Below are 27,752 nucleotides of genomic sequence, written 5' to 3'. Positions count from 1 at the left end.
TGGGTTGATATCTCAAAAAGAAGCAAAAGAAACAAATTTTGACATCAGCTTTTTAAGTTATACCTCACAGAAAAGAAATATCTCTTTCAGCACATACTTTATCAAAAGGTTTTTTTGGTACAAATGGCAGAAAAAACTCAGGATTGTGACACCTGAATAGGAAGACACAAGTCCCAACATCTCAAAATTGGGCATTTAGATCTGAGAGCATGAAAGGATTTCATTTACACTTTCATGGATGTGATTAATGTAATAAATATATATAATTAATTAAATACTTCCGTGAAAATAATGCAGCCATGATATACTGCAGTGTAAAAAGACCTGATCCAGGGAGCAGCTGACTCAATAGCTCACTGTTTCAGCACCTCACCTCCTCTCATCATCTTGAATGTGAAATCCTTTTCCTAAAGGCTACAATTCCATTGTAACCAAAAAGAAAGCTTTCTATAGTTTTTCTGGTTTATTTTCTTGGGTCATGTAAGTGTAATTGGCTCCCTAGCAAAAGGAATGAGTGCAACTAAGAGCAGATGGAACATGAGGGTATGACCTCCTCATTCTGAGAATAATAAGTTGCTGGATTTGTTTGCCATAAATAGGGTTTAAATCTGCAAATCCAACATTAGTATTTCCCCTGCAGATTTTCAAAGGCAGAGTGTAAAATCCTTACAGCATTTTGGGGGCTAAATGTTATTGTTTGAGAGCGAACAGTTGCAAGAAAAAATGTCTACTTCATCTCTTGTGCTCCACTTTTACTTTAAAAAATACTCTGAAAATATATACCATAAAAAAGTAATAGAACAGGAGATCATAGTGTTATTCTCTTTATTTCAGCTGTTCACAACTTTTGATCATGCTTCAAACACCAGTTAGCACGAAGTGAAATACCAGTGATCAGAAGTTCGCTGACCCAGTGATGTATTAGCCAAGTCTCATTTGAAGTGTGCCAGCTGGAACATGGCGCATTTTCAAGATGCCAGGCATGCACAAGTCCATTACTGGAGCTGGAAGGGCTACTCTGTTGTACCTATGTAAGAGCAAAAAGGTCAAAACTTGAGTCACATCATGGGGTTACAGGCTACTGTCATCAGGAACACATTATGAAGATGCACAGAGTATCAGTTTCAGTCACTACTGCAACAGGCATATGCTATTTTATAATTAAAATATTAATTTTAAAGCCTTATTTCTGCCAGTTCATAAGGCAGAAAATGTTTAAAATAAAGATAGATAGTGGTAGAACTAGTAGAAGTAGATATGTTAGCTATCTCCTGAGATGGAATCTTTACTTTTGTGTGATGGCTCTCATGCTTTTGGACATTGCAGTTTCTTTAAAAATTCTGTGGGGTTTCCAGCCACAAAACATCTCATTTATAACTGCTCTGTAGACACAGGCTTGGTTGAAAATGTGCTGCACTTGTTGAAATTGTCTTTGTTTCTCTATAAAACTAGGGAATACAAGATTCATCATATCAATGATCTATACTGTACAAACATACAGAAGAAGATTAAATGACCTCTAAAATAAAATAATCTTTCTTCATTTCAAAGGATCTACTGAACTTAATTCCCGAACAAGTATAGAAAACAATGTGAAATTACAGTTTTTATCATTATATAGTTGCATAATAGTAAAGTGAAATAGAATGTGCTGTCTGAATTAGATGGCCCACTGTTGGATAATATGCACATACTGTGTAAGTGTTCAAACATATACCCACATACATATTTTTTTAATTTTTCAAAATACTGCATATCATAAGGTATTTTAAAAAATGCAAGTAGAAGAAATTCTTCTTATTGTAAATAAAATAACAGAAGAAATATTTTCTTTGTCCTAAGCATATAGTTTTTCATATTTAATCCTTTATCTGGAAATATTACATATTTATAGGCTAGGTTTATATCTGAAAATCGAATAAATTTAAGACCATAGATAACATTTCTAACTGAAGTACCAATGAAATAAGACATACAGTTTTTAATGTTATTTTTAAGGCTTCTATTCAGAAATCACAGAATCACTGAATGGCTTAGGTTGAAAAGTCATCTAGTCTCTGGGGGTCATCTAGTCAAACTGTACCACCTGAACAGGGCAGCATGTCCAGAACTGTGTCCTGGTGGCTTTTGAATATCTCCATGGCCCAAGATCCCACCACTTCTCTGGATGACCTGTGATAAGTCACCCTCATTGAGAAAAGGTGTTTCCTGATGTTCAGTGTTGTGATCTTGTGTTCCAGTTTGTGCCCAGTATCTCTGGTCGTGTGACTGGACACTGCTTTAAAGAAGCTGTCTTTGTCCAGTTTGTAAGCATAAATAAGATCCCCGTGAGCCTTCTCCTTGTCACCCTCTGTTGGACTCTCTCCAGTACCTCCATATCTCTCTTGTACTGGGGGGGTCCCGTCCTGGTCCAGTGCTGAGCAAATGTGAGGAAAATGATGTAAGGATACTCATGTCAGCTAGCTGGGAAAGGAAAGAAGCCACAAGAAATGTCTCAAATTTACATCCTTTTCAGAAGGGGTTAGAAGGATCTGAGTCACTTATTAGTGGACAGAAATTTAATGGGGGCATTGAACATGCTGGCCTTTTACTACCTGAATTGGTTTGGCACTAGGGAACTTTTGAAAGAAGTGGGAGAAGAAAAAAACAAGTTTTTTACTTGATTCAAACCAAGTAAAAAATCTTTCTTATATCATGTCCTCTGACCTTTTATTACAAAGAAGACAAAAATTGTTCTCAACTTTTCCACTAAGAAAATAATTTTGATATATGGAGATAGCACCTTTTTGTTCCACTTTTGAGAAAAACTTTCCTTCCTGTGTGATTTGAAAGCTTTAGAATGAAAGTGAATGTGAACTACTCTGTAAAATATGATCAGTTGTCCATACTATGGAGAGCACAGTAATTTTCTGTGGGCAACTTCCCCTAGAACCAAAAATAAATGCCCTGCTAGAATAAAGATAAAAGCTTGTGTAGTGGCTGTATGTATGAAAACAAGCATCTGTGGCATACAGGTGTAGAAACTCCCTCTGCAAGAATTTAGCAAAGAAAAACATGATGAACTCCTCTTTATGCTTGTCAACATCACACTGTCCCTTCCAGCAAATTTCTGATCTGCAGACTGGGCTGTAGCACTGCAACTCTTTCCAGTCAAGGAAGAGCCACTCCAGGGAATACCCAAAGCCACAATCTTTACTATTACTGCTCTTATCACTACTGTTACTACTGCTACAGCTACTGCTGCTGCTGCTGCTGCTGCTACTATTACTGCTGCTGCTTCTATTTTTATAGCTACTGCATTTTCTTTTCTCTAAAGGTGGAAAATATCTTGGTTTTATAGCACTGCCCCATCTGGAAATGTGTCCTTTTAGACCTCTGCAAGGAAATTTATCTCTGCTTATGTGTACCCCCATTCCAGGAGGAATTGCATTAGGTTTGTCTCCTGTTGTAAGAGTAGCCATGTCTCTTTTCTGAAACTCCAGAGTTTTTCTTTCTGGGCCTCTCTTCTTCATCTGTTTAAAGGAGTTGATCATATGTTCCTGATTCACAAGAATCATGTTAGAAAAAATAGTCTTATGAAAACAGGGTTTCATGTTCAATAAGGGAGAAAATATTTAAAAATAAAGAATTATAATGACATATACTTTTCTTTTTTAGTAATTCATCTGGAACTTAATAGGGCATATATTTTGCTTAGAACATAGATTTTGAAAAATAGCAAATATTTTTTTCAGAGAATCATCATCATCATCACAGATGTACATATCTATAAAGTATAATAAAGACAAAAACATCAAAATAGATAAACAATAGCTAATGTTTTAAATCCAAGTGGAATATGATATTCCTTGACACTAATATGGAAGCGTTAGTGCCATTCCCACAGCATGGGAAAACTGTTTGTTTACTTCCATTTTGTATTTCCCTAAGGACATTTTCCTCCACCAGTGTAATTAGGATGACATTTGGAGCTGCTGTATTTCAACACAAGAGCAAGAGACACTGTGCAGCTTGACAAGAGATTATGATGTCAAGTCAATTGCTGCAGCAATATCAATATTTATTCCCTCGTTCCTTGTGTCTTGCTTTATTTTTGTTCCTATTTTTCTATTAGGTATAAAATAATATCTAAAACTTTTCCTATTGTGCAGGATATTTGTTTTTGTTCTAGACATCCTTGCTTTACCCTAGTTATTTTTAATCTTAAATCCTCTCCTTTCTCAAGTAAATAGTAGTTAACTCTTTCAGTAGTGCAATTACTTTCATGGAAAGTATTCTCAATTGATCTAATACAACATTCCAAATAAGTTCTGTATCTTATTTCATCAGAGAGTGATCTCAGAACTATATTATGTTTTGAGTTTTAATTGCTGCACTACTGGTGAAAACATATTAGTTCTATGTATCCATTGTATTCACCAGTAGTGAAGCAATCAAAACAAAAAAAAAGTGTAATTATTTTATAGGTACTGAACTCATTAGAAATGTTGCACTTGATGCATCCAGTTGCATTCTTTAACTAAGAAATATTTACCTGCACCATGTAGCATTACCTGAGATTCCTGATAGTTTGTTTTTGCGAAAAGTAAAAGAGTGCTCTGGTTAGAACCTTATCCATATTTTCTTTTTATAGTGTAGCAGATAAGATTTACTCTGGAGTGGAGTCAGATTAACAGGCACATATCCTGATGAGCATTTCAGCACTGTTTGTGTGTAATAATATCATAACAGCAAAGCACAGCAGCTCAGATACTAGAGCTGAGAGCCAAGAGTGAAGCAATTATGTATAATTGTTATTAGTTTAGACTGATTAATTTTCTATGTGCCTGATTTTGTTGTAGAAAAGTATATTTATGTTCAGCAAAGCTTTTTTCTAAGATAATATTACAATTGCTTAGAGATATATGTCTGTCTCCGTATAAACAGATTATCTCCTACTGAAGCACAGTATCATTGATAGGATTATTTTTTAAATGGATCAGAAAATCAGTCTCTCAATTTAAGGATCTGTTGAAGTTTGATGCACAAGGTCTTGCTTGAGAATTGTATTTATTTCTCTGTAACACTGCCAGGAATGTTTTGGATGTATGATCTGGTTAACTTCGCATGATGTTGCTAGAGTGCAGTGTCCCTTCCAGCCTTGATTTGTGCCCCTGAGCGTTTCTAAGACATTTAATTGTGATTCATAATCCTTCAACTTCTATTAAGAAGGCATAATATTAATATAAAATTAATTTATATTTACTAGTAAACATAAGTATCAAAGGGAATAATGTTATTACCTCTAGTTACTCTATGTTTTTTACAGGTATTTATTGTTGCCCTATTCTAAAGTGACCTTAATGTCTACTGCACTTTTTATCAGTATAATTAGCTGTGTAATCAGTATAAAAAGCTGTGAAATATTTGAACTTCCCTGAAATTAATGATTCTAATTTCATGTTTTTAATTTTGTTTTTTACTTTTTTTATCACTTAGTTCACATGGGGGTCCAGATAATTGCTGAAAATTGTATTTTTTTAATAATAACTTATTTATGCATAAGAGAGAGAGAAAGAAAAGGCACAGGGAAGGAGAAGACAGTGGGGCTCTAAAGACTTATACTACACTGTGATTTATTCTAGAGGAACTGGTGCTAGTAGAAAGACACACTCAAACAGGTGTTTACAAATTTAGTCCAGTGAGGCTGGTCTTCCATTATGCTCATTAGAAAGAAACACCTTACAAAACACATCTGGAATAGTTAAAAATGGTCTTGAAAGCAGGCAAATTTGTGCAGTCAGAATATGCTGTTTGTCTCCAATGCCTCTAGCAAATCAGGCACTTCCACAGGCTTATTGTGTGCTGAGACAGCAGTTCACTCATTCATGACAGCCTTGAGGCAACCCAGCTCACCCTTTTTAGATAAATTGCTTAGGATGTGTCCCATAAACCTGTGGAGACATCTGTCTTTCTCTATTCAACAGTTATATTAAATGCACCATTAAATCTTTCACAAATTTAAGAGGTAGTCAGAAAAAAAAAAAAAAAAAACAAAAACAAAACTTTAAATTAGACTCCTCTCCATTGATTAAAATTGAGTACAGATGCAGTTTAGGCTAGGTTTGAGCTAAGATTTATTAGTACTTCTTCTATGTGATCCCAGGATTTTCAAATTAGCCTTTCAGTATGTGGTAGCAAATGTATATGTGTTACTTTAGCAGAAGAGTACCTCTGGTGTTCATGATTTGTTCAAGCTCCACCACAGAATAGACACAACACATGTAATTCTGAGTTACTGGTCTTTTTACTTTGAACATGGATGTTTCTCTTTTTTTGGGGTCAAGTAGAATGTCACTACTCCTCTCTGTAAAGTTTTGTGTGCTGCCATAACTAGTGTCACCACAGCTGTGTGGGGGAGCTCTGACAGCATAAGCATTTTGGCAATAGTCTAAATCATTGCATTATTTCAATCTAAACAATGAGAGCCACATCAAGAAACATTAACTTTTAGTATGATGCCTTTCATTCAGTGTAAATTGAAAACAAAAGTGAAGCTTTCAGTTTGTGAAATAGAATAGTGTTTCTTCCTAAAATTACACTGAGAACTGCAGTTGTTCATATGCAGGAACATCTGTCTCAGTCATTCACAAAACAGAACTGCACAGGGTCTGCTTGAAAGATACCAATTCTGCCAAGAGTGAGCAGTCACAACTGTATTAACATAGTCAATATGCCTAAAGAAATTAAAATATACTCTTCTTTGGTAAGGAAGTTAAATTTATGACTTAGGCATATTTTGTGAATACTACAGTTAGTTCTCAGTATTTGAAAGATTAGTTTTTTTATATTTCTATAACTCTTTGTAAATAATAATGATTTATATGCAAACAAAGGTTTGCATATGCCCAAACCGTCAAACTGGATTGCCTAGTGGCAAAAATCCATAAGTTTTATTGAAGTCCCTGAATAAAAAATGGGCTCACTTTCAAAGATTATATGCATCAGTGTTTTTTTATGGCATAGTAGCTGCTCAACAGTTTTGGTAAATGAAATATTGTTAAGGTGAGCCAGTATAGAAGAAGCTAGCTTAAAAAGTCAAAGATTGTTTTACCTTAAGGCCAAGTTAAAAGGATTTTCACTATTCTGTTGAAATTCTGATTTGTTTGGGTTGGTTTTTTTTTGATACAAACTTGCTTTCATTCTTTTTATTCTCTACAGGTTGTTGATATCTCCCTGTTTATATCCAGTTTTAGTTCTTTATTCATTTCATTCTGAATTACTTTTCCCTCCATATTATTTTTCTCTATGCAATTTTCTAGACACATTTCATTTACATTTTGCTATTTATTTTATAAAATTAAATGCAAACATAACAAACTAAGGCTTCTCTTTTTTACCTCCTTTTTATAATTAATTATAGTTGAATATAACTAGTAATCAAATGAATGCATTTCTGTTTCTTTTTCTGTATTATAAGAAAAGATATCTAGAGACTGAGTTAGAACAAAAACTTTAAAAATGTAACAAGATTAAAATGCAGGGTCATTATTGCAGTGTTTATGTTACCAGTCAATAGAGAAATATCTATGCATTATTAATGATGGAGTATTTAAATATTTTTCACACCCAGTGATAGAATTATTTTATTTTTTAGGTTCTTTCAACTATATACTATAGAGTTTTAGGAGCATAACACTGTTTTCTGGGAGTGGTAAATAACCCATTAAAACAACCCACATTCCTACTCTTTGTTTATGTAGAGTACTCTTACTTCTTGTACACTGATATTAATAATTATTTTACAGGGACTCATATTTTCTCTGTTAATGGAAGCAGCAGGCTCAGTCCTACTTTCAGGCTAGAAGGGCACAGGGGAAAGAATGAATTTTTGTAAAATTTTTGTAACAAGTTAAGTGAAATTATGCACAGGTATTATTTTAAATCTTCCTTTAACAAAGAATGAGTGATTTTAATGAAAATTTTATTCTTGTTTTAAAATAACTTTTTTCCTCTCTTGGTTGTATAGTATTTGAGAATCTCTCTAAACGTGCTGCTGGATCTCTTATTCCTTTAGGTTTCTTCCTTATAAACCATTTTCCTGAGCATCAACTCCCTTTTGTAGAGTTCTGAAAAATATCAAGAAATTCCTTTCTAAGGGCTTTCTCCATGGCATGCCATTATTGCATCCAAAGGGTTTTTTTAGTTGATTTGTTTTTTTTTTCTCATTTACATAACATTGTGTTGGCTTGAGAGCTGATGAACAAACACATTGGAGAAGCAATTTGAAAAAGGATTGAGTGGGAAGTGTAGATAATTTTGCATCACTGAAAAACTGTTGAAGTGGCTTGTTTTGTACCACCTTGGAGTGGTACAAAATAATGAAGGCTTTGGGATGAAGACTATTTGGAATGTCTGCACTTTTTTAACTAAAACCTTCTTTTTGCATTTTGTGTTTAGGTTAAAATGGGCAACTATCATTGTCTAAAATCTCATGCTACTCAGTCTCTGGACACAGCACAGCACACATCTTCCACTGAAAGCTATCAAGCCAAATAATACAAATAGAAAGGCTATCTCTGTCAGAAATGTGGAATACAAAAGCAAATTAACAAATGGAATATTAAGGCAAATATATTTATCCTAGTTTAACAGAATCATTGCATGCTTTGAGAGTCTGTTCTGCAGCTTGAAGTTCCCAAATGCAGTACAGCATCAATAACACTCCAATTCAGGTGAGTACCTGTGACTGTTTTAATGAGTAAGACATTGTCAGAATACTTTCATAACTAGAAGTGGGTGTACTCAAAATCATGAGCTATTTACCCATATGTAGCTTTCTGTACTCTGTGCTTCTCTTCTAGTCAAGATAAAGCTGTATTTAGGACATATGGGAGTCTGTGATACCTGACCTACAGGTGTTTCCTCCACACAGACTTTTACTAATTTTCCAAAAGAACAAAAGACTTTTCTGATTCTTTCTGCTGAAACTTTTCTTTAATTACTTCATTAGAATCAAGCAACACAGTATGGCAGCATTGAATCACAAAGATGGATATAAAATTCTATTGTATTTGATCATGAATGTTCACAAAACCAACCATGTTTTCGCATAAAAATATGCAGTCCTTATGTTACATTTATCCCTTAACTTTTAGAAGAAATTACTGTACCTCTGCATGTTAATTCAGAATATTTAAATGCCAGATTCATATACCACTCAGGTGATCCATTTTTGTAAGCAGAGGATGATAAATCTGTTGATGAAGTCACTTTTGCAAGTAATTGGAAAGAATATCATTCATAAACACACACTCATAAGCACGTTAATGTTGATCCAAAGTCACAACATTTCTATTTGGTACAATAAAACTAAGAACTGTGTTATCAGAAAAGTTCAGTTGTAGAGGCAAGTATTTTCTTACACAGTTGTTGAATCAGCATTGCAGTTTAAAAACAAAAAAACCCATCAAAATATACTGACTAAAGGCCATATCCTTTTCACTCTTTGGCATAAACCAAGAGTTATTTCAAAAATTGCTCCAGGAAAAGAATTAGATTTCTAGTTTTAGCTGTACTTAAGTACAAACCTCAGCTTTGGGAAAGAATCATAAAATGGGGTTTGTTTTGGTTTTTTGCAGAGCATCTGATTGTTTCACTGCTTAGTGTGTTTGGGTGAAGTCAAAGGACACCTGTTACATGTTCTGGTTTATCTTCATCCTCCATAACATACATTATATCACTATGGGAAAAGAATCTATAATCACATGGTAGAGTATTACAGAGTATTTTTTCAGTTATGAAAGCCAACACTTAAATTGCTGCATTCTTGCAAATATATGCACTGAAATTTTTTTTTTTTTCTAAAACAGAGTTATTCTAATCCAGGTCCACAGACTTCTCTATTTTGACTTGAACAGAATAATACCACATCTATCTTCAGGTTTACTGTCAAGCAATTAAATACTGTAATTTTCATTATGGCTTAAAAGAACACACTAGATTTTGTAAAGAAATTGAGGATTATTTAGGCAGCATCATTGTATTATCAAGTAAAGTGGAACCAGAAACATGTTTTATCAGCATCTAAGCCATCATTTCTTCTTCTTTTTCAACCCTTGCAAATAAGTTAAAAATATATTTTCTTCTTTAATAGTTTTTTTTTTTTAATCTAAAATTAAATGTGGAAAAAAGAATAAAATATTCAGACATTCTTTTCTAAGCTTTAATAAATTACCAGTTCTAAGCTTGAGAGATAGCTTGTAAGAACAATTTTTATTTATCTCCATTGTCTTATAGCTGTGGTGGTGAAGTATTACTGAAATAATGTGTTGCATTGACTGCTACCTTTCTATAATTTCTACAACTGCAATTGGATGAGTAGATTCCAGTTGTGCTTCAGTTTCTTAGCCTTGAATTCGATGATTTACTCAGGATCATTAACTCTGTTTGTTATGAAATGAAACATTCACTCCAGAACTGAATTTAGGGTACTAGAATAGGGTTCCCAGGGAAGTGGCCAGGGCATTGACTCTGTTAGAGTTCAAGAAGTGTTGTGAAAATGCTGTCAGGCACATGGTGTGATTCCTGGGCCTGTCCAGTGCAGAACCAGGAGTTGCATGTTGATGATCCTTGTAAGATCCTTCCAAAATTTCAGACATTATCCAAAAATTTTTTAGAATCTCTTTCCATTTGGCTTTAAAACTTAAAAATATATGCCTTTATATATGTGCTGTTTAAAGAAGTTATTCTGAGAAGTAATAAGTAACATCACATTATTAGAATTTGTTTATATAATCCAAATTATTCAAACAGAATTTTAACCAATAAATTTTACAGGAATAAGTTACCCTGAGTTCATCTCTGATATTTCACGTACAGTATATCAGAATATTGCCATTTCCTACTCTATAAGCAAATAAGAAATCATGACTATGTTTTCTTACACCAATTTATATTGCTTGTTTTAGAGTCATCCCTTATCATACTACTTGAGTATCTCTAAATAAGTTTTCATAGGGCATTCAAAAGCAATTAGCTTCAAAAGAAGCTAAGAAAGAAATTGTAAATTTAAGCTCCTTAAATTTACAATTTAAATTCAGGTGTGTTTCCTCATAGAAGGGTACTTAGCTACAAAACTATTTTTGATGGACCATCAGCAATAAATGAGAATCCAGAAATTCCAGTCATATGAGGCATGTGACCCTCTGATTAGCTCTGCTGGTTAGAGCATTTTGTGATTTCTGTGATTGATTTATTTCCAGAATAAATTGAAAGATAAGTGGCATTTCCTGCTCACAACACTGCTGAACAGGTCTCCTTTTGCAACAGAATGAAAATTTCTGTTACCAAAATGATGGTGCATAAATTCTTCCTTATGCACAATCAAGGTGAAACTCACTTTTCAGTAGATGTTTGATTTCAAATTATGGTATTAAACACATGCAAGTGATTAAAAAAAAATCATTGTGGAAGAAACCAAATAAAATTGGAGTTTAGTTACTTTTTAACGTACTTGTTGTGGCATCACAGTGCATTGTCCTTATCTATATTTATATTTTATATTGTCTTGTACAATCCCCCATCCACAGCATTGTACCTAGACAAGAATTTAAATTAATTTTCATCTTCTTCTGTTGAAAAGGGGAGAATGTAAAAGACAAATGTATATACTTCACAGAACTTGCACATAAAAAAAAAAGATGGAATTTTTTGGTTATTTCTTTACAGTTTTAAGCAACAACATATTTTTTTTAACCCTGCAGATAGCAAAGAGATCTACACTGTTTTGCCCAGTGCCATCTGGAGCAGCGGAGGAGGCAGCATAGGTGCAGACCAAGATCTACCCCATGAGTGGAGAATCATTTTGTGCAATGGGCACCATGGACCAAAGTTCATGTGAGGAGGAAGGCACCAAACTCCTCCCTCCAGCTTCCCAAGCTTTCAGTCCTGCCACCTGGACTTTGTAAAGGATTGAACAGGGGCATCAGCACTGCCTCTGATAACAGCAGCTGTCAGAACACAAAGGCTTTTGCCAGGGCTATGTGTTGAATGCTCACACATGATTTTACTTAATTGTTGGAATACAGCAGTAACATAGAAACTTCTGAGGATGTCATCACAGACACTGAATAGAGAACAATTTTCTGGAAGAATCTTTCATCTTCAGAAATCAGCATTCTGTCTCATTTCCATTTTAGGTGCAAGGCTGTGGACAAAATGCTCCATGGGGGACCTTTGAGCTAGTGCTGAAAGAGCTGGGATGTTTCACAGTAAAGCCTTCTGAAGAAATTCATAATTGCAATTTTCAAACAACAAGATAATATTGTCACTGGACTGCATTCACTAGGACATTTTTGATTGTGCATTTGGGAGCAATATGCAAAGACCTCTTTAAAAAAGATAGGATCTAGAGTCCTGAAGCCAACAAAAAACCCTGCAAATGGAGTGAGTTTTGTTATTGTTTTGGGCTGTATCATTGTAGTTCACTGCTTTGCCATACTTAAAACTACACAAGTAGTACAACAGGGTGTTCTGACATTTAGAGAACAATTAAAATGTCCATATGGCATACTTGCAGATTATTACTGTGCTTTTGCTTAAAATAAGTATATTCACTGTCTCTAGGAAACAGTCAAGGGACAAAGCAAAACATTTATTTCAAGTCAAAGCAGCCTCACCTGGTGTAGAACAGCACAAATACAAATTGCCCTACAACTCCAGTGTGTGATGGTAAGAGACTTGATTCTGATTTGAGATATGCATTTGAGAATTATATGGTTGTATACTTTCCTCATATATATTTCCCTTCCATATAAATCTCCTGGATTTGTTTCCATGATATCTGTGCTTCTTTCTCTTCCCCATACTACGGCTATACAGGATACATAATACTCTGTCTACTTTATTAACCTATAGCTAAACTGTAGCTCAGTTTACACTGGTCTGTGAAGTAATGCTTGTATTGCCTCTAATAGATAGCTTATTACTTAGTAAATGCAATCCTGAACTTTTAAGAGTCCACAGAAGTAACTAACCTTATTAAAAAGAATTAAGATTTAATTTATAATAAAAACTGTTTATATGAGTATAATTCAAGAGCTCCTCCATCACACACTTATTCATAATTTTACTTAGTCCTTTGTGAACATTTGAGAAAATAAGACCAAATTTTACCCTGCAGTATTAGGCAAAAAACTCATATTCTTCATTTCAGTAAATTTACTTAACTGAATATACATCAGTTCAAGGGCAAATTCAGCAGCAGTGGATTTTTTTATTTTAATTGAATACCTCATATAAAAACCTTAGATATTGCCAGAAATCCTTCAGGATGGTACCATTATAAATACTTAGGAAAATGATTCAGCTTCTTGGGAAATCAGCAGTAGTTTTTTTCTTAAAAAAACCCAAAGTTTTTGGTTATTGGTTTAAAACTATAGTTTATATTAATGGGGAAATGTGAGCTGTAGCTCACCAAGGGCAAACTGCTCAGTTCTGCTAAATTGTCCTGGGAAGATGCAACAGGTATGGATGTTCAGAACTTATTTATTAATTAAAATAAAATTCCAAGCTGTTTGCTGTTTGTAAATTTGCGATACAGTTAATAAAAATATTTCCTAGTGGTTTTTTCAATTCATAAACTATTGCAATTGTGCTAAATTTAAGAGATAGGGATTTAAAACACAGATAAACAAATACTATCAATTAATTACATGACATGTTGACAGAAGACTGTTTTCTATAACCCACAGTGTTTCAGAATTATAGGCATTGTGCTCAGTGATCATCACACAACAGGGCATCCTTTGCTTACAAATTCCCAGGCCTTTGGCTAATGATGCTGGGGCTTTCTCTGCTGTGACCCATCACCAGAACATAAAGGGAACAGCACCATGCCATGGCAAAGCTGCAGTTCATCTGAGTGCTGGAGTAATTAAAAACTATGACTAATTGAATGGGCTCTATAGTCATTATGGATGGTAATGAGATCTTTGCACAGTTTGCTCTCTATCAGTAAAACATGTCCCTTTGTGACTTGCAAATTTTGGCAATTTTCCCTCTTAGGGGTTTGGTGGACTCTGGAGTAACAATGAGGAGGAAGATAAATGTGAGATTTCTCCCATAGAAAATCTCAAACAAACATTTGCAATGCATTTGGGAACATTCAGAATTGCAAAGGAGATTGCTTATATATTCTGAAGGAATGCACCTGGAGAATTTTAAATTCATTTTTAACTCTACTCTGGAATTCAATATGTCCACACAGTGAAGCTCTACAGAAAGATATAAATGCCTTGTATATAAGACCTCATTCATTGCATGTTTTCTTGAATTTTGAAAATAGCTTCTGTAGACAAAAAGTACAATAGCTCTTTCATGTCTGTTGTTGTTTGTATATGCCAAAAAATTCCTTTCCAACATCCATTCCATTTTTGTGGTCATTTGGACTAGGACAAACACTTATTAACATGGGTCATAGTTCCCTTTCAATCTGAGTGCCTGAGTTTATGTGACATATGTGAGGACATGGGTGCAGGGCAGGGAGGGATAAATGTAGCTGGGATGCATCCCAGGATAAATCCATGGCATGGAAGATGTGTGTACCAAATACTCATGCCTGGAAAATCACTCCAGGGCCCATTGTAGACACTTAGCATAGTGGGCCACTACACTTCTAGGGAAACCAGTCAAAAATGGGCAGCTGCCACCTTTTCTAGTTGTCAGGACATATTGGATCAAAATTTCTTTATTTTTATTGCCAGAAAGTAAAGACATAATTTTACTATGTACCCTCACAATCCTCATCTTTGCTGGATTTAAAACTGTCTATTACCTCTTTTGAGACAAACATTTTTATTTAAACAAAGGAAGTTTACTGTCAAAGAAAACAAAATGGGAATCAAAATATCCATAGCCAAGAAATTATGAAGGATCTTAAAACAAAAAGCTTTCCGGAGTTTCAATTATCTCTTATGTTTTGTAGATAACATCTTCAATGATTACATGATCTAAAGCATAGAGAAATCATTTAAAAAGTTGAAAAGCTTTTACCTAGATTAGAAAATACATTCCTGTGGGAAATTAATCAGACAAAGTAACATTTAAAAAAGAAAAGAAGAAAAAAGGAAGAAAACACCTCAAACTTTTCAGCTTTAATGAATTCTTCATTTTATCTTCAGAAAAGTATTGTAAAAATTTGCTCAAAACTATCATGAGTTGACCCTGGCAGGATGCCAGGCAGCCATGAAATCTGCTCACTTACTCACTCCCCTCTGCAGCTGGAGAAGAAGATGAAAAATTGAGTCGAGACAAGGACAGGGAGAGAGATCACTTGTTAAGTACCATCACAGGCAAAACAAGCTCAACTTAGAGATATAAGGTGAATTTACTACTAAAAAATCAGAGCAGGATAACGAGAAGTAAAATAAGCCCTTAAAAACACATTTCCCCAACCCTTCACTCCTTCCCAGCAATGCAAGCAGACAGGGAATGGGAGTTATGATCAGGTCATCACCCAGGCTTCTCCAGCTGCTCAGGTAGAGGAGTCACTCCCATGCTATAGTGTGCGGTCCCTCCCACGGGAGACAGATCTCCATGAACTTCTGTAATATGAGTCCATCTCATGAGCAACAGCTCTCTGCAAACTGCCACAATGGAGGTTCCTCCCATGGGCAGACAGTCCTCCCAAAACTGCTCCAACATGGGTCACACCTCCACGGGGTGCAGTGCTCCAAGGACAGGCTGCTCCAGCCTGGGAGCAGGGGCTCCTCTCTCCCCCTGGATCACAGCCTTCTCCAGGCATCCTGATCTGGCCTGGGCACCTCCCCTATGGGCTGAGGGTGGATCTCTGCATCCCCCTGGATCTCTGTGGGCTGCGGGTGGATCTCTGCATCCCCCTGGATCTCCATAGGCTGTGGGTGGATCTCTGCATCTCCCTGGATCTCCAGGGGCTGCAGGGTACAGCTGCTCCACCATGGTCTCACCACAGCCTGCAGAGCAATCTCAGCTCTGGCTCCTGGAGCAACTCCTCCCCCTCCTTCCCCATTGACCTGGGTGTCTGCAGATTTATTCTCCTCTCCTCTCCTCTCCTCTCCTCTCCTCTCCTCTCCTCTCCTCTCCTCTCCTCTCCTCTCCTCTCCTCTCCTCTCCTCTCCTCTCCTCTCCTCTCCTCTCCTCTCCTCTCCTCTCCTCTCCTCTCCTCTCCTCTCCTCTCCTCTCCTCTCCTCTCCTCTCCTCTCCTCTCCTCTCCTCTCCTCTCCTCTCCTCTCCTCTCCTCTCCTCTCCTCTCCTCTCCTCTCCTCTCCTCTCCTCTCCTCTCCTCTCCTCTCCTCTCCTCTCCTCTCCTCGAAATAAAACTGCACCACAACTTCTGTTTTGGTTTTATCTTAAATATGTCATAGGCTTTACCACTATTTGCAATTGGCCCAGCCTTGGCTGGCAGCGCATCCATTGATGGAGCCATCAGGGATTGGCTCTGCTGGATGTGGTAGAAGCTTCCAGCAGCTTCTCACTGAAGCCACTTCTATGGTCCCCCTGCTACCAAAAACTAGGTCATGCAAACAAACAAACCCCCCCCCCCACACACAAACAACAAATCAAAAATGTAACAAATGTACCTGGGGCACACAGAGAAAAAAAAGGTTAAAGGTTCATGACAAGATAAGATCACACATGAAAAATTAAAGCCTGGGAAAAATGATATTTTTTCAGAGTTATATATAGTATAGTTTAAAGTTAATATTGATAAAGACCTTTATGTGGAAGTGATTATACAGCCAAAGCTCAACACTACTGCTATATATATGATGTGATCTATGACATTAATATATATATTTAAATTATATGCTTGGATACATACAACAGAATTAATTCAAGCTTGCATTAGAAACCATACATTGTGTAATTCCCTAAATATAGGATTTGCAGTGATGAGATAATCAGGTCAGAACAGGGTCAACTCGCTATGTATATTTAATCCTAAAAGCAAAGTATTTGAAAGCAAAAGTGAAAGCCAAAGAACGAAACAAGCCAAGAAGCAATACAGGGAATAAAGCATCTATCAATTCTTATTTCAAATTAAGACAGTGATAATTCTGGACAGTTACGGTAAGATTGTTATTTCAGTGCAGCAATTACTTTTTCTTCAAAGGATTTAGAAAATCAAACCTTCATCTTTGAATATTCACATTAAGCTGTGCTTTGTTTCTTTTCAAAATTTTGTTTTCTTCTGGTGTTCTTGAAAGATTTCAGAATTCTATTGTTAATTTTGCACTTTTACAGTACATAATATTCCATTTACTTTTCACAAAGATCCAGTGTCTCTAACTGATTTCATTTTACCATTAAATTGAATTTAATATTAAAGGTTCACTATTAAAAACATTAATGTTATTTATTATAATTAAACATCAATATTTGTTATGCTCAAACCATTTATTAAATTTATGTGTAAACATACAGAACATATCTAATTAGATAGAAGTTGTACTGAACCTACCCTAATATTCCATTCATGTGGATTTCTGTTAGCATTGATCCCTCTTGATACACTAGTATAAACATATATTTGTAGTTTTGTATTATTTATAAAATTGTCTTTTGTCCAAAAAATGACATTTTATACACACATGCACTTGATAAGACACTTTATGCTATATAAGCCTAGAGAAATCAGAGGAAAAATTCCAGAATATTGGAGATTTTCTGACTTAAATTTGGTTAAGCATCTATTTTAACAACAAAAAGGGAAAAATTTCAGTTGGTTTTCTTTCACTTTGATAAAGGAAGCATGGTTCTGTTTTCAGTGCCACCCGTGGTGATAGTCCTCCATGTCCACAACAAAGCACAATAATTTGAAGGATTAGAAAAACTGATCTTGTTCTTGAATGAAATCCTTATAAAATTACATCTTTGCTGAATGGGAGGATGCAGTGCAAAGGTCATCAGAGGTGACCCCTTGTGTAGAAGAGAGGCAGAAGCAGAATAAAATCACTTCTGCAGTTGTTAAAATCAAAGTATGGATCTACATGGCAACTCCATGAATTTTAAAAGTCTTCCTTGTACACAAGCAAAGAACAAGATCATAGCAGTGGTGCCTTGAAAGGTGATAATTGTAAAGTGAATTTGTAACAGTTCATTTCTCTAAGTGAAATATTAGTCAACTAAATTTTCTGATACAGTAATTCTACAAGCCATAATATAATTCCACAGTTCTTAAGTTCCATTCAAAATTATTTTCTCGTTATTTATGTTACCACCTCATGTGATGTTATTTGGAGGGAAAAAAGTGAGAATGTGCTTGATTTTTTTTAGAGATTAATTAATGCAGGATTCATCTTACCATAATCACCTAGAAGTTTTGTATACAGGTCTGTTTAAGATTTCTCTGGAATCATAGACAGACTTGGGCACAAGAGGTGGGAGCATAGGTAGATGGCATGACTTGTGCAGAAGGGCATTACTCTCTTTCTTGACCAGGAAGAGTAATCCTAGCTTAACTAATTTTCTGGTAAGGCCCTGTCTGTTGGTTGTCATCTAAGGCAAAAGAGAATTTGTAACTCGAGGACCAGTAATATAAATGACAGGTCACTCTGCTTGTCCTCATAAGCAATTAGCAGAGCATCTCAGACAGAATTAAGAGTGTTTAAATATTTTAGGAAGCAATTCATGTAGCACAGTGTTCATTTAGGAAAAAATAACTACTTAAATCTACCCTGAGTGTTATGATTATTGTTATTGCTACCACTAAAAAAAAACTGCAACAAATATATACAAAGACAATTAGAAGAACTGTGCATTAAAATAACCTGACAGAGAGGATAGACATGAAATGCTTTATAAAAATATTAGGATTATGAGTACATCTGTAGCTGAAAATCTTACACCCAGTGGATAAATGTCACACTTACAAGAGTAAGTTTGCCACCATGTTCTATTTGACTGGTGTTCTTGTTTGGATAATACATTGCAGCCTTTTTTTGCTTGTTGCTTTGGAATAAAATATAGAGAATCAAAGAATTTGATCCTCTTGTTTTTAGTATTTTTTCTAGAATCTTGAATTTAAATATTCTTTATAAAATTTCTCTGTCTATAATATGAGGATTATTCAATTATACATCTGTATTACCAACGAATTTTTAAGGTCCATTGCATAGTGTGCATAAAATACAGAGATCCTTTGCTGAAAGAATATAAACATCTAAATATATTTTTTATTATTAATAATCTCTAGCTGGAAAATTTTCTATTAGGGCTAAAGTCTAGATTATAAACATTTAATTCTGTTTAAGAATCAGCTATCTGCTTGGCACCAGAGTCTGCTTTCCTTTTCAGAAGCACTTTGCAAGCTTTATGACTCCCTTTTGTCAATTTCTGAAATATGCTTGCTAGCACAGACCACTTTTTCATTCATTTCACTTAAATGCATTGCAGATTTTCAGGGTATTTACATAAAGTCTCGAATCTTTAACTTTATGATCCATTCTCTATGAGCTCAATTCTCTTTCCTGATATGTGTCATTCCCAGTTTGTTTCATTTATTTCCAATAGATTGGCTAGACATGTAAAATATGCCTCATGGATGTCAATTTTAGCAGAATAGTAGTAGCAGGTAATGGTTAAATAATCACTTTGGATTGCAAATCCATACACTGTCTAAGAGATCACTCCTGCTGAAGGGTAGAAATTACATCCAGGAGAATGCCTGGGCACCTTTCTTCATACAGTATCTCAGGGGAGCTGTAAATTGTCTTCTTAATTAGTCACTGAGTGATGGAAACAAACTCAGTCCTAAAATATATACTGAATTCAGTGCAAGTAGATCCGGGAATTAATTTGGCCAAAAAGTATTCTTTGAAGACAAAGTTCTTTGTCTAGGCAGTGTCCCTTGTGGTGGAGTTTTGTGATTAGGTCAGTCATCAGGCAAAAATTAAAAAGGCATCTAGAGACTGTTAAATTCAGAGGAAATTTCACAGTCTTAGGAATGACATGAAGATGTCTCAGGCTAGGCTTTGATGGCCTTCCCTGACACTGATGGCTCAGTGGAGCAAAAAGAGAACAATGACTTCAGAGTCTGAGTTCAGGGTAAGGAAGAACAGGGACCTGATTAGGTTCCAACTCTCCAGTGGGAGAACATTTTCTGCAGTACTTCAAGGAAAAGGCTGGTGTTTAAAGGTGAATAAAAAAAGGAAGATAGAGAAATCCTGCAGCACTGACTTGGTAATGTGATGTAGCTATGAGATAAAATCTAAAGAAATTATGTTATCTGCCCCTGCTGTTAGGGTCCTGATTATCTAGTAATTTAAACAGAGCAAGTTCTGCCCAGAGACCTGGTAATATTTGCGTAGACATCTGCTGTGGTGGGGAAAAAAAAAGATTTATTTTCTACTGGAAGGTCTCCTAGGAGAAGGCTGTGCCTAGGTGTGGTGATGAGGGCTGAAGGCAAAGCACAGCTCTGTAGCCAAGGGGGTGGCCCCAGCTGCCAAAATGTGAGCGTGCCTGAGGCTTCAGTCTGGCTGGGCCAGACGTGTTTACACAAGCAATCCCAATCAAAGGATCAGTCATTTTTCAGCAGAAAAGTACCTATTGAAAAATAACTGCTCAACCCTGGATCTATCACTCTTAGAGAGAGTGAGAAACCTTGAGAAGGTGAGCCTGGGAACTAAAACCCATCACTCCTGTGGATACCAAGTCATGGCCTTGATAAAATTACAGGTTTGTGACATACTTTAATCTTTTTCTCACACCTTCTCATCCTACCTTATGCTCTGCATCTTGCTCTTTGCTTTATGCTATAAAATGCATACAAAATAACCACCTTTGTCTCCTTGTCATAGAAAATAACTACCACATCTCTCCCCTTATTTAAATCCTCCCCATTTCAAGTGTGCAATCTACATTTTTCTCTTGATAATCTAGCTGATAGATTTCCTAAAAATATCAAAACCTGGCATTTAGGTTTTAGGTTTGTTCCTTTTCTTTCAAATTTGAAGGAATGCTTGCCATGCCAGGAAACACATCTATTTTTGTCCCTCAGTAATCAGTAATATATTCCTTTACCTGCAAATGGTTATGTTGCTTATGGTTACGGAAAGATTCAGTTAAGTTTACATTGACATTTGAACAATTTTCTCTTAATAACTTAATATCAGCAGTAGTACAGAACCTTCAATGACAGTCTTGTGTCTTCTCCTCTCCAGGGAGGGAGGCTGGCTGACAAATTGCATTAATTCTATTTTAGTTCTTTTTTGTCTATGTGCTAAAGCATTTCTGTAGACTGCTCTTAACTGTACTTGAATCATGTAGCCTGTCTTAGATGGAGACTTCAACCAAAAGATTATCTGCATAGATTACAGTATTTTCTTCTGCAGTCCAGAGTATACTCATGATCTCATTAATCACATCAGAGAGACATGTAAGATTAAAAGTTATCTAAGTTAAACTTAGTGAGATTTTTCAGAGATAAAAGGCCATGAAATTGAATGTACAGGTGTTGGCAAATTTGCAGTGCTTCCATGAGAAAACAGCTACTGTACAAAGAACATCACTGCCATCAGCAGAAAATCCATCTTACTGGGAGCATCAATAGATTTTGTGCAACTCTGACTGTTCATGCTAATCACACAATGAAACACTTGTTATTTGACTTTCACATGCAATTGATACTACTTCTACAAAATAATCTCTGTAATTATCTGACAAATAAAGGGTCATCTAAGCAGAATTCAATAAATAAAAAAAAAATCTAAGAAAAAATTTGATACTTACCAATTTTGAATTTATTCAGAGGCCAAGAAAGACTGTATTTTTGTTTTCTGCTTTTGTCTTAGTTAATTTCTTTTCCCTCACAGTGTTAAGGGGAGTAATCATGTAAGTAAGTAAGTTCTTAGGTTAAAGATAAAATAAGTAAAGAAAAGATGTGCAGTAAATGGTAATTTATTTTTTCATCCAAATTTAGTCAGATTGTAAATTCTATTTTGAAGCTCAATGAATTTCTTTTTTCGAGTAGAGAGCTGATAACATTGAAATATATTGTGTTGTGACTCAAAAGAAAAAAAAAAGGGCAGTGCACAGGCCCTTGCTGCATCATTGCAAACAGAGCTGAACTACAGTAAAAAGTATTATTTAAATCAATAGAAATTGATTACTGTAATTACTTACATTTCATGAACTCCTAGATGGTTTGGTCATGGCATGGCTCAAAAGCAAAATGAAATGAGAGAATGTGTGAAAAAGCCCCTCATAGACATTGGAAAGAAAGTGACTGAAAGCAAAGAAAATGCCCTCTGGTCTTTCCTACACTGTAGTGACTCAGTGGAGAAATCTGGTTGAGCAAATGCATAATCAGTTCTGCAGTGAGAATGCCTACTTCAGTGAAACTAGGGCTCAGCAAGCCTCTGTGTTGAGATGTGATGCCTTAGGCAAGCTCCAAGCAATGATTCTATCCTCATATGATTATTCAGGTAAAAAAGAAAGTTCTAAGCAAGGCATGAACAGTCAGAAATATGATTAGTAAAGGAAATACATTTGTATGCAACAATTTAAAGGAGGTCAAAGGGTGCAAGAAGAAAATCTACAAAAGCAGGGTCGAGATGAGAGAAGTACAATATTGTCTTCCCTTTCAAGTTAATAATTAAGCAATACTACAAAAAAAGCAATTAATTAAAATAAAACATTAATATTCCCCATTTGTCCTAATGCAGATAATCAGTAACCTTTGCAGTAGTAAAACTAGAATGAAGAAGAACACTGGCTCTATGACAGTAGAATGGATATCCAAGAGCTATTACTTATTCAGATAATATCCTCTAGTCCTTAGCCAAATTTGAAATTTTTGAACTCGTGTTTTACCTTGCATCCATGTTTGCCTTTCATGAAGGGCTTGTATTGTTGTCTATGCACTGATGTGTTTTTTTATAAACTTCCTATTACCCTTATGATTGGCAATACAAGAGAGACTCCAGTTTCTTCCCTGGAGAAGAAGAAACTGGAATTCACACAACATTTTGTAGACAGCTAGAGTTAGGACTTTTGTTCAACATGTGTTATATTGGACAGTCTATAACGAGAGATTTGTGTGCTGAATTCTGACTATTACAAAGAAAATTTCTGATTTGTGACCTAATTCTACATTTTTAGATCATGAATAATCTCTCTGAAGGTTAGAAGGCCAAGCTGTATGTTTGTGGAGACGAAACTTCTTGAGAATAAGCTTTGGTCATTTTCTTGAGAAACAGCTTACCTGCAGTCTGTACTAGACTTCAAAAAGTCTAGACTTTAAAAAAGACTATACAAAATTATCCCAGTATGGAGATTTTTTGTCTTCAATTAATTAGGTTTAGAAAGCTAAAATTCCCATGTAATCATTGTTATTAGGTTTCATTTTGACCTTTGTTGGTTTATAAATTTAGGTGCAGAGAAAAACACTGACACAGCATTGGAATTTGAGGAAGGAACTAGAAAAATTAACTTTATATAAATAGCTCTACACCTATTTTGATCGTGAGTAATAGAACTGTTAAGGAAAGAGAATTGTCTAGCTACTGATATTCAATTAACTTATTTTTTAAAAATTAAAATATAGTACTATTTGCTACATTAAACTATTTTATTGGGGTAAATAAGAAATTATTTTTCAGTGTTTCTTAGCACTAAAGATGAAAGGCTTAATTTCAATGAACAGTGAATTAAACTTTTATCAATACTTCAGAAAATCATTTAAGTGAAGAATATAAGTCAAACCATATGACAACACAAAATCCCATCTATAAAATCAGAGAGACTATTTGGAAATAGACCAATTAATGAGAACCATCTTATATAAAACTTCAGTTGTGTTTTTTCTCTCTGTCAGGATTATCATATTTTGCCTCTTCAAGTAAGGAGTTTGCATTTATTTTATTGCTTGAAGGAAGAATTTATTAAGTGTTTCAGGCTACCATATCTTTTTAATATGGAAGTACAAGATAACATGGAATGACTAATATATTTTTATGTGCTATGTTGGAACACAGAAATGACTGAGCTGTGTCTGACCAAGGGCCAGGTACGTCAGCTTTTGAAAGAAGTATCAAATGATCTTTTTTTCTGATGTAGCCTCTAGCAGCACAGGCTGCAAGATTTATTCCATTCATGATGAAGAAACAATGCTGCTTCATTCAGTTAATTGCTTTGCTATTTTATTGTTTTCCTTCATGAAATGAAAGCATGTCAAGCAATTAAAATATTCCAGTAGTAGTCATTAGTTATGTTTTATTTCTATCTTATTTGCTTGCCAAAGAAACAACCCGTACCTTCCCAAGCCTAGCTGAATTGAGAAAATTATTCTTTCCTTCCCTTGGTTAACTAGTCTTTGTACTAATATCTCAATGTTTTAATACTAATTTTATTCATTCATATGAAGTAAATATTAATAAATAATAGCTCTTTTCTGGTGACAAAAAATTGTTACTTGGTACCAAAAGGCTGAGGGTTTTTTTTCTTTTTCATATACAACATCACTGAGATCTTTCTTTCGAGACAAAATTGAAGCATTAAAACTTAGTTGCAAATTTGTAGGTTCTGAAAGCATTTATTTATACTGAATAGATTGCTTTGTTTTTAAGTATTCTTTTAAATTCAATTTTTTAAAAAAAATTAAAATTTGAATAATAAGGACATAATCTCTTCTGTTATTTTCTATCTTTAAAACTACTTTGTTTTACTGTATTTGATGATGTAATTACATCAGGATGTAAGGATGATGAAATATAAATGAAAGAAATCTTCAGTGTGTGTTATTTTGCTAGTGATATTGTGATATTGGTACATTAGTTCTCAGGCTTTATTTTGAAATATTCTAACTTTGTCATAAGTAAGGCACATAAAAGTTATATAAATTTATATAAGGATTAATTTAAAACAGTGTAAATGATTTCTAGAAAATAACAAATATCACTATGTGAGAACTAAACAGCTGTTTTTAATAGTGAGAGAAACTGAACAAAAACTAATAACATCCTCCTGAAAAAACTTCTGGGTCCTTAGTATATTTCTTTCAATTTTTAGGACTTTTGAGGATTTATAAAAGACAGGTAGTCTCAATAAAAAGAAGAAAAAAAAGGAAAAGTCAACACCACCTTTCAGGCATTTTAAGCTTTAGAAAAGTGGGTTTCCTTCTCCTTGCAAAAAGAAGCAAGTGAACACGAACTGGTTTTAGAGTGTATTTTTATGACAGTGACAGAACACTTCTCATTGCTTCTTATTCCTGAGCCTAATATTTTCACAGCTTTAAAGAGAGAAGTCCTTCTTAAAATAGATACTTTGGAACACATTGCTTTAGCTGTAGTGTACTCTTTAACAAAAGACATTTTTCAAAAGTGCAAAGCATTCTCATTTTTGATAAAGGAATTGTATTGTGAATTCCTTTTTTCAGTCAGTGCTCTTCAGATTTACTGTGTGACATTTATAGGGCTTACTACTTGCTTTGAAAATCATCCATGCAATGTTTTTTTCAAAGCCATATTACAATAGTTAATACTTGGGCACAATCTTCAAAATAAAATGCAAAGAGTAATGATATACAGTTTAAATGCAAATGTTTGCTGAGTTTCAGGTTCTCTGTAAATCTGCTCTCTTTGCAGTCAGCAACAGGTACAACTCTTAGAATTGTCACTGTGAATGCTTTGTGTATATAAAACTTAATGAAAAAAAAAGAAAATTTTATTACTATCACTATAAGCACAATAGAAATAATCCTAAATATCACCTGAATTCTTAAATAAGAGTTGCTGAAGCAGAGAGAGAGTAAGGAGGCTTTTATGAGCCTTATTGATTCAGATTTGTACTTTGCTTTTTTTTCTGGTGGCAAATAAGTTTCCCATTTGACTTTATTTAAAATTGTTAACTCACCCTCTCACCTGAGGGGATAAAGCCATGAGTACGTGATGCTCTGAAGCCTCATTCTCTTTAGTGTCTTTGGCTGTTGGAACTGACATTTGTTGACTGTCAAAGTCTAAAGGGACAGCATAAAATCAAGAGAGCCTTTCACCTTCTGGCCACTGTGGAAGAGCCTAGATGCAGTACAATAACATTGTAAGAATATATATTCTGATAAAAGATTGAACCACTGGTGACAGTGCCTAATCTCACAGTGACTGTGACCTGTAAAGAATGTATGTTTCATTTTCTGTAAGAAGTCAAAATTATTTCCTTTCAAGTGAAGATGAATGAGTTGCTCAAGTGGAAGAAGAGATTCACAGACCACAAGGACAAGACACATCCTATTTATAGTGTCTAACTTTAAAGACTTTTTGGGTGATGACTACAAACCCCTCAGACAGAGTAGAGGATTGGCTACCAAGGTAAAAGAGAGACAAAAGCAGCAGAGTAGGCTGGAGAGGAAAGCACGTTTTGCTAGGAATTAAATTAGATTACTTCAAAAACTGTCATGTATCACAAAAACACTCCTCTGACAAAACCAGTACTCTGCCAGCTTCTGAATTGTAGCTCCTTAGCTGTGTGTTTGAGCATGCTTGAGTGTCTTCATTAGACACTGTATAAGGTAGACTTGATGGTCCTGCAAAGCTGTTTCATTTTAATTAGTACACTTGTTACACTAGTACCCTTGTGCCAACCATAGCCTTCTGCTTTCTCTCCATTGGTTTCCTGACTGCTCAGTTCCTCTTGCTCACCTATTTATTGTTTGTTTGCAGTCTTTTTTTGCAATATAGTAATATCTAAACCACGGATCAGTGCCAATGCCCTACCAGCACTACTGTCAGAAGTTATGTGATTTTTCTTTCTCCATCTCCTTATCCCCTTCCTACTGCTGACACAAAGTTTTGTACAGCCAGCAGTTAAAACAGGTTAAAATATCTCACGTTAAAATCTATGAGATGAGTTTTTAAAGGTAGTGAGAACCTCAACATACACTTAAACGTGGTCATCTTTTGAAAATGTTATTTTTGTCTCTCTAAGATTAATCATCTTTCACAATCCAGACTTTAGTTTCATAATATGCAAAAGTTTAATATTTGACTTTTGCCTCTACTGTTCATTCTGCCTATAGCCTGGGAGAGAAAATGTACATGTCTCCTGCAGTACATAGATGTACTGTGCTTAAAATTAATGCTTAGAGAGCTATGTTTTACTATTTTATTTTATTTCAGTTTATTTTGTTTTGTCAAGATTTTCAACCATCTTTATATTTTAGCTACAGTAGTTTTGTTAAACATTGTTTAAATCAACAGTTCTATGCACATTACACTGCACTGAAGCCTGTTAAATGTTGGAGTCCATCACAATATATCTCATGTCACATTACATTGAACTGTGTCATATAGGGACTAAAGTGTAAAGTGAATGTCAACTTGTCATCTGTGATACTACTTCCTAAGGGAAGTAGTGGAAGCCCAGTTGTTAGAATAATTTAAAATGAGGCTGGGCAAAACACTAGAAGATTATACTGTGGGGAACTGTCTCACTTTGGCAGGAAGGAAGAAAGAATAGGGTATCTTTTTTTTCTGTCTTCAACTTTGGTTAACCTACAAGATGTGGTAGGTTTAGTTTTGGTTGTGTATCATGCACTGTACTGTCCAGTGGTTGTTGCTTCTTATATAATGTCACATAGAGACATCACTACCCATTACACAATTTATGGTTTGTAACAGGTCAGCTTTTGCCATTCTACAAGGGATTATTATCAAATGCTAAAACTGAGTCACAGATGTTTGTCTTATTTCTCTTATTGCTATCTGTTTTCTTAACTGTTGGAGCTTAACTATAACTATAAA

At 35.0% G+C, this 27,752-nt stretch overlaps 1 long non-coding RNA gene across 1 annotated transcript; it reads right to left on the bottom strand.

The window, feature by feature from the left end:
* Positions 1-811: 811 nt before the first annotated feature.
* Positions 812-27,354, bottom strand: LOC116183493 (uncharacterized). Its single transcript, XR_004148127.3, has 2 exons — positions 22,141-27,354; positions 812-1,027 (listed from the first exon to the last, which is right to left on the bottom strand). It is a non-coding gene; the product is annotated as an uncharacterized LOC116183493 (long non-coding RNA).
* Positions 27,355-27,752: the final 398 nt, after the last annotated feature.

Source organism: Lonchura striata, chromosome 3, assembly GCF_050655825.1.
Source record: "Lonchura striata isolate lonStrDom1 chromosome 3, ASM5065582v1, whole genome shotgun sequence".
NCBI classification, from domain to species: Eukaryota; Metazoa; Chordata; class Aves; order Passeriformes; family Estrildidae; genus Lonchura; species Lonchura striata.
Note: the sequence above shows the minus strand (reverse complement) of the source record. Positions and strands in the feature narration are given on the sequence as shown.